We start from the raw sequence: 9,606 nt of genomic DNA, 5'->3' as shown, positions 1-9,606 counted from the left end.
AATCAATTATTTCTATTCTCATCTTTTTTTGTTTGCAGTGTTCAGTACAGTGACTCTTCATCACTTTATCGCCTCTCCCGCTCGAATGATCAGTGATCACTAACACACACATAATTACTAAAACTTCCAAAACCCAATGCAAAAAAAAGTTAGAGCTGAAACGATTAGTTGAAAAACTGTTTAGTCGATCAACAGAAAATTAATCAGCATCTATTTTGATAATCCATTAATTGTTTAAGCCATATTTCATGCAAAAAAAATAAATAAACAAAAACAACAAACATTTGCTGGTTCTAGCTTCTCAGTTGTGAGGATTTGCTTCTTTTCTGTGTCTAATAAACGGAATATATTTGGGTTTTGGACTGTTGGTAGGACAAAAAAATCAAATTGAACACATCACCTTGAGCTATGGGAATTTGTGATGAGCATTTTCCACCATTTTCTAACATTTTATAGATCAAATTACTAATCAATTGATCAAAAACAATAATAAAACTAATGAAAGTAATCATTAGTTGCACTACACAACAAGTTATTCGTCTCTGTCAGCTACAAAAAAATTAAAACGTTACATTTAAATCGAAACAGTATTTTTTTTCTCCACAAGAATTACATCCTCACATTGACTTGTCCAATTCTATCAGATTTGGAGCTGTTGTTATGCACTGCAGGCGGCTGCCGCTCGGCTTCCTTGTGGCTTTGAGTCTAACCGAGGCAGACTGAGAGAGGCTTATTAATCCCAGGGCTGCAGCTTCACTCTGAAGGCCACAATCAGGAAAAAAAAAAAATTCACTCACTGTGTGACATAAATAGACTTCTAATGTTGATCATCTAAATATACAGGATGAAGTGCAGACGTTAAGATCCAGCATACTTAATCCAGCATTGTTATTAATAGGTGCTGACATTTTCACAGTTCATGGCTCAATCACTCTGTGCAAGCCTTAGTGAGCCTGCACATTTGTATTATGATGCATGAAAGCTCACCCAAGTGTCCAAATTTGTTCAGAACTGCATTTTGAAGTACAGATAAAAGCTACAGAGTCTGCAGTGAAAGAGCTCAAGGAGGTTTCTACTTCCACGATTACTGCTGCTAAAATCAAGCGCAACAAGAAGGTAATGAAGAAGAAAAGAATAATTCATTTACAGCATTTCATCATCATGATAAAAACCTATGTTTTGCCACAGTGTTTCTTGTACATGGCCCATAAAGAACCCTTTGACAAATGAATGTCAAATTGAACACCTGATTTGTATATCATTAACAGCAGACTGGAAAGGGCAGCAGTTTGATAAACAAATATACATGAGAGATGCCATGCCGATCATCACCACTGTGCTGGTTGACATGTAAAATCACCAAGACCAACCCCAATCGTCTGTAACATGGACACGCTCCACAGGAGGAATGCTCCAGCAAAATGGATTTACATGTAGTGACTAAAAAAATGTACATGCTGGGTAATAGATGAAAGGACAAGGCTGCCGTTAATCAATGTTTTTCTTATTGTGAACAAATCCTATGAAAAGACTAAAAACAATGATGCATTAGTTTGTCCCTCAGAAGCTTTCCAACTTCCCCATTCTGTATCTGGCTCTCAGCCCTAAGCCTATTGTTTTCCATTGAAGACGTAAATCATTAAAAACAAGTCGCAAATATATAGTTTCACTTATAAAAAGGGCTCAGTAATTTCGTAAAACAGATGAGCACTGTAGTTTTTATCAAATGTTACTCAAACTGGAGGAAATAGTGCATTTGTAGGGGACTATTTCAAGATGTGGATTGATACACATTTAGTGCTCTAGTGAGAATTTAGGGCAGCAGGATGGTGCATGTCAAATTTACTCAAAATAAACTACAGTGTCCAGGTTCATCATAATGAAGGAATATGTCACCCAGTGCAATGGTGTGGTTCACTGATGTGAGCCATCACAGGATAACAAAATAATAGAAAAAAATATAGAATACCTCCAGCCTTGTCCTTTAAATCTGCACTGTCACCCAGATAAGACAAAGACCAATACACTGAAGAAGCTTGAAGATGGGTTCGTGCTGGTTGGGGCAATAGTGTTGAAGGAACTGTTGATGCACTGCAACAGCTGAGTTACTAGTGTTTTTATTGAGAACACTCGTCAACAGTGGTATAACCCTGCCCGGGCCTGGTGAGCACTGGGCTGTAGTGTAAGTGATGGCGCTCTGCCAGGATCTGACCATTAAGTCTCATTAGTCCCTATTGATAGCCATGATGATAGGCACTCTGAAAGGAGGCAGCCAAGGAAAAGGTCAGCGTATGGATCTTAATTTGACCTCACTAACCTGTCGCTGATTGGCAGCCTCTGTCATCCTTAGATTTAATTTAACAGTGATTGAGTGTTGCGGAGACCGTATTGGCAATAACCCATGCAGGCTGTCTCATTGCCCCTTTCTTCCAGATGAAATCTGTGCCTGCCACCCTTTATCACACAACTGTCTCCTGTGCCCATTTCATTTAGGCAGTGAATACAGTCGGACTGGTGCTACAGCCATGTACCTGCAGTGGCAACTTCTGTGTGTTTCTCATATTAGTCTTCCAATTGCAGTTATCATTCAAACACCCAAACCCAGAAATTTAGAAACTATGACTGACAATAGTTTTTCTTCGCCATAATGTTTGGTACTGTATCAGGTCAACATTTTGGTCTCAGGTGTTTTATTTTCAGTGAAACAGGTTAGTGTAATTTCCACTATTGTCTGTGGATGCACTTCTAACCATATGCCATTTCCTCATTTTCAATAGTCTAAGAGTTTACAGCCACGCTAGCAGCTCTGTGAGGCTATACTTATAGGCACAGAGGTGATTTGAGCTAAATGCTAACATCAGCCTGCTAACATGCTTACAGTGATAAGGGGGGTAATATTCTCCAGGTTCACCATCTTAGTTTAGCATGTTAGCATGCTAACACTTGCTAATTAGCACTTAACACAATGTACTTCTGAGGTTGACCAGAATGTCATTAGTTTTGCAGGTATTGATTTGTAAACCAAAGTGTTCCAGGTCTTCATGATGGACAAGAGGTGGTGTGGCTCAGGTCCTATCTCTTGGGCGGCACATGGCAGTTGCTCTGTGTCCTCATGGATCCATATTCTTCATACATGTTTACAATCTATCTATAATTTTGTCATCCTGAGTGTCCATACTGTATTTTGTGATGTTGGTCTATTATGTACACACGACATACAGCATTGCCTGTCTGTCCGTCCTGGAAGAGGGATCCATCCTCTGTTGTTCTTCCTGAGGTTTCTCCATTTTTTTTCTTATCCGAATTGTGATATTGGGCTATATAAATAATATCGACTTGACTATTAGGCAAATTTAAATTTTGACCTAATGATGGTACTATATAAAAAGTCAGAGGATCACCAAAGTCATTAGGATTCGTTGTTGGGGATCCATGAATGTCTGTACAAAATGTTGTGCCAGTGCATCCAGTAGAGTTCACGCTATTTCACTCAATAAGTGAAAACTTTGACCTGCTATGCCGCTAGAGAAAAAGTCATAGGATCACCAAAGTCATTAGAATTTATCTTCCAGAGACTTTGAATGTCTGTAGGAAATTTCACAGCAATCCATCCAATAGTTGTCAGGATATTTCACTTTAAATCACAATTGCCAACCTCATTGTGGTGCTAGAAGAAAAGTCAAGGGATCACCAAAGTCAGTAGGATTCATCCTCTGGGGAACATGATGAAGTAATGAGGCAGTTATACATCAACCATTTCCAGTCTCTGCTTTAGCAAGTGAGCAGAGAGAAGACATGATGAGGAATGTGTGTGTAAAAAAAGAGAAGATGCTTCAAAGGAAAAGGGGCTAATTATGTAATGGAGGGACTTGTTTACGTGTCCCCTCTGAGTTCATGTTAGCTGAAGGAAGACCCCCTGCCTTTGCGGCTCTTCTTGGGCTCTGCCACATTGCATTAATGTCTTTATTCATAGTGACTGGTAATTGGCCTACTTTGAGGCAAGCATTTGTGTCTTATGTAAAATTGTACAGTAAGGAAAAGGGATAGAAACCACTGTCTTAATATACCACTTAAGTGGAAACACAAATATAAGAATGGAAAATGTGAGAATAAATATAAAGTTCTGAACCTGTGGAGAACCACAGCAGCTCCAGTTCATACTGCATCCACTAGTGACTTTGAATATGCAACAGTAAAATGTGTCTATTGTGGAAGGTTGTATCAAGAGTTTGAAGTATTACTTGGCTTAATAAATTATTAATTTGTAATCACAAAATTGTATTACTATGGATGTATTTGAGCTGTGTAGATCAGGTAATGAAGTGTGAGCTGATGCAGCTCCAAGGTGGCTGGATTAATATCTTGTTTTCTCTTTGATCTTTGTAGCGTAATCGTGCTACCGAGAGTTCCTCTTGGCCCTGAGATACCACGCTGACTCCAGGGTTTCAGTGTATGTTCTTCATTTTTGGTTGTTCTTGCTTTCTTTTCTGTCTCTTCTTCCGTCCGCTCTCCAACCGCCTCTCTTCCTCCTCCTTGTCCAGCATGCTACTGTATTTAAGGAGAGAATAATTAGTTAACTGGGTTCAGCTGTGCCAATTATCTCTCCTTGATGCTGCTCACCTGAGCAACTCCCCCACCTCTCCCTCTGCAGCTTAAAGCTACCCATACCCACCTCCACAATCTTGTAATAAAGGTCCTCTGGTGCATGACACATGTGAAAGGGGTCACTCATAGTGACAAACCCACAAAAAGCTCTGATAAACCCACTGTACACTACTTACCCAGCACCAATCGGAGACAAGACAAAGTTAACACTAGCTGGTGAACATAGCAGAGCATTTAGCAGATAAAGAGCCAGATATTTCCCGCAGTAGTTTGGTGGAGACTAAAAAGGGCGTTTGACCGACACAAACCCCAAACATGGCCTCATCTTACCTACAGTATCTATTGTACTTTATACCTTATATCCACTATAATGATTATTAGAGCTGTTTGTGGGATAGCACACAGTGCCTCAGTAAAGGTCAAAAATGTCCCTTGTAGAGTGGGACAAAAGGTTTTTCATTATGTTGGTAAAGGCTTCAGTAACTATGAACAAGGCAACAAAGAAGAAAACCCTGTGGCTCTGCAGAAGAAGGTGTGGATGATTGATGTTGCATCCAGATAATGGCGTACCTTTTGCAAGTCAAGATCAACACTCCAAAATTCTGGGTGTTTACACAACATTTAAGTTTTTACTGTTTTGGCACCACACTTACTATATCAATTATAGCGCCAGTAGTTCAGTGTGCAGAGGAGCTGAAGTATATTCTCCCTCATCACAATAATTCTCAAGCATATCAAGATTACATTTTTTCAAGGTACATGCACCTTGCAGAAAATATAGTTAGGCTGACTGTGACATGTGTGAAATTCAATTACAGACCTGCTGTGGATGCACTCTGTGTAACCCAGGGAGACTGGAGGAAGCATCAGCCAGGTGGCAACCCTGTAGGTAGCAGCGAGCACAAATCACAATGGCCTGGGCCTCTGCCAGGAGCTGGGATTCTGCCATCACACAGCCCACCAACACTCCAAGAGTAGCTCATGGTCACTCATCACAGACACTCTCCACACGTTTCTCTCTCTCAGTGCACTCAGGTCAGTAGAAAGGGAATGCAATACACATTGTTGGCCACTTCGCTCTATAATTCATGTCCTGCTCCTAAAATAGAGTACTCGAACAGTACGCACCATTTCATCGGTGGCTGCAAAAAATAGAATCATGCGTGTGGAGTGAAAAGATGCATGTTTTCAGATAAAAGGGGATTATATTAACACACTAGAAATGACTGTGGTTCATAGTGTATAGGATGTGATGTATACATTGACACGTGCTTCAATTTCACCATGTAGGTTAGCTAAACAGTCTGGTGGGTCTGTGTGGTTGACTCTTTACACAACTGGATATCAAATCAAAGTGTGATTGGCTGATGTGAGGGTAAACTGTAAATAAAAGTGAAATCTTTCTGGTCGGTAAAGGCTCAGCCAGGCACACATGAAATCTGCATGTGCGCAAGCCCGGACTTCCGACATGTGACCAAGGCTCAGTGGCCCCTGGGGATCCTGGAACATCTCTGTGCTGTTACACAATGGTTGTGAGCGATGTGTGTCTGCGAACAACACATGGCCACAGCCATCTCCGATAACAAAATGAAAACCAGTGTGTTTCTCCTGAAAATGTAACTAAACACTCATGATTTGAAGGTTAGATACTGTGTGCCATGGCCAATAGTATCACTGTACTGCCCGAACATAGAGCCGTGAGTGGCAGGCCGGCTAACCGGTCTTGACACAGGAGAATCAGCCTGAGTTCAGAGGGAGCAGCCGTGGGAGCAATGCCTGCCTGCCACATTGGAGACCGTCAGTGAGACATGTCAGCCTCCATTCCAGTTAAAATCCCCAAACCGCGTCATACTGTATTGCATCCCAGCTAGGCCTGTAAAACATACAAACAAACAGAAAATGAAGACATTTCAGCAGTACGTTAATTTGATGGCAGGGAACACATGCAGGGTGTTTGCACAGCCTCTAATGCAACCACAGGTGTTCTCCTCCAAGACTGTTGTCATTCACCAGAATTAAGATTTATGCATTCAATCATTCATTTAGTGGGCCACTCAAGGGGTCCTTGAGCTGCCCAAGTGCTCCCAAAAGTGCCTTTCTGGTTAGTTCAAGTGCCACTTTGATGCGACCTGAGGGTAAAAATGAAACCTAACCCGCTATTACTTTCAAATATGTCACTCTTTGTGAAGGGTTTATATGTTGTAGCTAAAGGCTTTATCAATGTCAATAAATGATATACTAATGCTTTATAGATCAGTTATAAGTAATTAGTAAGAACAGCTTTTGGGTTGCCAGGTTGTGAAATACTGGATCTGTATGTCTGATGTTTGTTCTCTTGCACCATGACACTTGCATTATCTTTGTAGCTCTTTAATTAATCAGTAAGATCCCTCCAGTAAACTGTTTGACCTCCAATCTTCTGGAAAAGGAGCTGCAGTGCATTTAGACCAAAATTAATTATTGAACTTAAATAATTAAACTTATGAACATTTACAAATGCCAACTTGAGATATTTTTGTAAACTGTATTCATAGTTGGTTTATTGGAAAATGAGTCATGTCTCTTTGTGTAACTGCAGAATTGATGACTTACACAAAAGTTGTTTTTATTATTGACTCATAACTGATCTATTAAACAATTATTAAATGATTTATTAACCATTAATAAATCCATTAGTTACTACTTAGAAACCTTTTATAAGGGAGACTTATTAGGAAGTTGTACCTCTAACCCCAGTGCAGGAATTTTCACCCCCGCTGCTTAGAGAGTCTGTGCACGCCATTTGGTTTTCCCAGCACGCACTAGGCAGAAGGTATTGAAGCATCCCAAGCAAGTCTCAAATCTATCACAGAGCCTGGGATTCATCTTGGCAAGAGAAAAATCTTCTTTCCTCATGCTATATCATTCATATGGATCTATTAGCACATGTGACGGTCATTTGCATGCAGCGTGAATGTGGCTCCACACTATTACTACAATCGAGGGAACTGTGCAGCTAAAGCAGGAGCATCGGGGAAACATTTTTGAACACTAGGAAGAAAACTTTGGTTGAAGAGGTTGTGTGGCCTCTGACAACTCTGCTTTTTGTCCCAACATTACTGCATTGCAGATTTCCCCTCACATCTCTCTCTTTTTATTTAATTCCTCTCTATGGATAATCCAGATTGTTTAACACAACATCATGCTTTAAAGGGATTTCAGATGTCTGTTTGTATGTTTGCTTACTCACTTTCAGTCAAATAGGCTGTGACTGCTACAGCAGCCAACTTGTTTGTTCCTACATGACAATAAGCATGAGGGAGCCTGGGTGAAATCCAGAAAGCTGTTTCTAAAAAAGGAAGGAGTAATTAGTAAATGTCATTTGAGAAGAGTATGGCGAATTAGAAGCCTGGTGGATCATGTAATTAGGACTGGAGCCTTTTCATAGGCGGCTCAGGGAACGACGAGGACACCACGGCAGCATCCTCTGCTAAACACTGACGGCACTACGAGCTGTTACAGAAAACACCATTTGACACGCACATACACATACACACACACATTCACATACTTGCACACTAACAGAAACACATTCCTGCACACATACACACATTCGGGGGCAGCAACGATGTCAAACAAGGCTGACAGTGATGCATGACTGATGGAGGGTTTTTTTCTCTTGTTTTACATATCTGACCATGAATGTCACATGTAAAAAACATGTGGATTCATAACATACAGTATGAGCTTTTAGGGAAGATTTGGGTTTCCATATGTGAAATCAATTTCAAATCAAGTGAAATTTTATGTAAAATGTTATATTATGTGACAATGTAATTTGTTAGTGCATTTTTTTTGGTTGTTACGTGTGACTTTTTTATGTTATCTCATTCAGTTACATATAAAACCTATTATATTGTATATTGCAGTTCATATGTACAAATGGCCTAGGCAATAAATACATTTCCCATTTTATGAATAAAAACCAACAATGATTTGATGGTTCCTGCTTCTCAAATGTGAGGATTTGTCTGTTTTATATCATTATAAACCGAGTATCTTAATTGGACAACACTGGCAATTTAAAGATGTCACCTACAGCTCTGGGAAATTTTAATGGCTTTTTTTCACAATTGTCTTGCATTTTATAGACTAAATGATTAGTCATTTAGTTGAAAAAATAATAGGCAGATTAAACGATGATGAAAATAATTGTTTGCTGCAACTCTTGTTTAACTTTACCATATAATCAGAATACACAAAACATATTTTGACCCTAAATCGTTTACATCAATACACCGTCTTCAATGGAAAAAACTTGCACAGATGTCAGCTCTTTTCATATAAACAGAATTACACCCTTATCAGTCATTACTGACACTCATAAACAGCACACACCCTCCCACCTCAGTGAGTTGTTTTCTCCAGCAGAGACGCTGAGCCTCAGTTTGATAGAAGCTCCAGCAAGAACTACTGAGGGTCTGCTGATTCAGATCACTTCAAACAACAAATTAATTTAGTATCTAGTGAGCGTTACTTTCAGAGACATCATTTCACATTCGCTGCTCTCTCAAGATTCAGTGATCCACACATTAAGCACAACAGCCCTATTGTGTTGCACCTTGGCTCATACAGTGCAAACCACAAATACCCACAGTGTTATCAGCCTCTCACATGTGTGTCTATGCAAATCTATTCAAAACTTGGCAGCATTTATTGCTTAGCTAACGCTGGATCAGTTTATTACAAAACAGATGTTCACCCTCATTTCTCTACATCTCAGCCAGGGTTTCTCTGATCACCTGCATTATTTGTTCAAATATTTGGTAAATATCTAACGAGTGAGTGACTAACTGAAGAAAAAAAAGGGGGCTTGCTGAGGAAGACGCTGCAGAGCCTGCAGGGGTTTATGGCAGAATAGATCAGAGAGAGCGCAGATAACAATGGAGATGGAGTAATAAATAAATCTCCTCTCAGAGAAGTAGCCGGAGGACTGACAGCAGCAGATTAGTGCCTTTTAAA

This window comes from Siniperca chuatsi, linkage group LG4 (assembly GCF_020085105.1).
Source record: "Siniperca chuatsi isolate FFG_IHB_CAS linkage group LG4, ASM2008510v1, whole genome shotgun sequence".
Taxonomy (NCBI): Eukaryota; Metazoa; Chordata; class Actinopteri; order Centrarchiformes; family Sinipercidae; genus Siniperca; species Siniperca chuatsi.
This window is presented reverse-complemented; position numbering follows the sequence as displayed.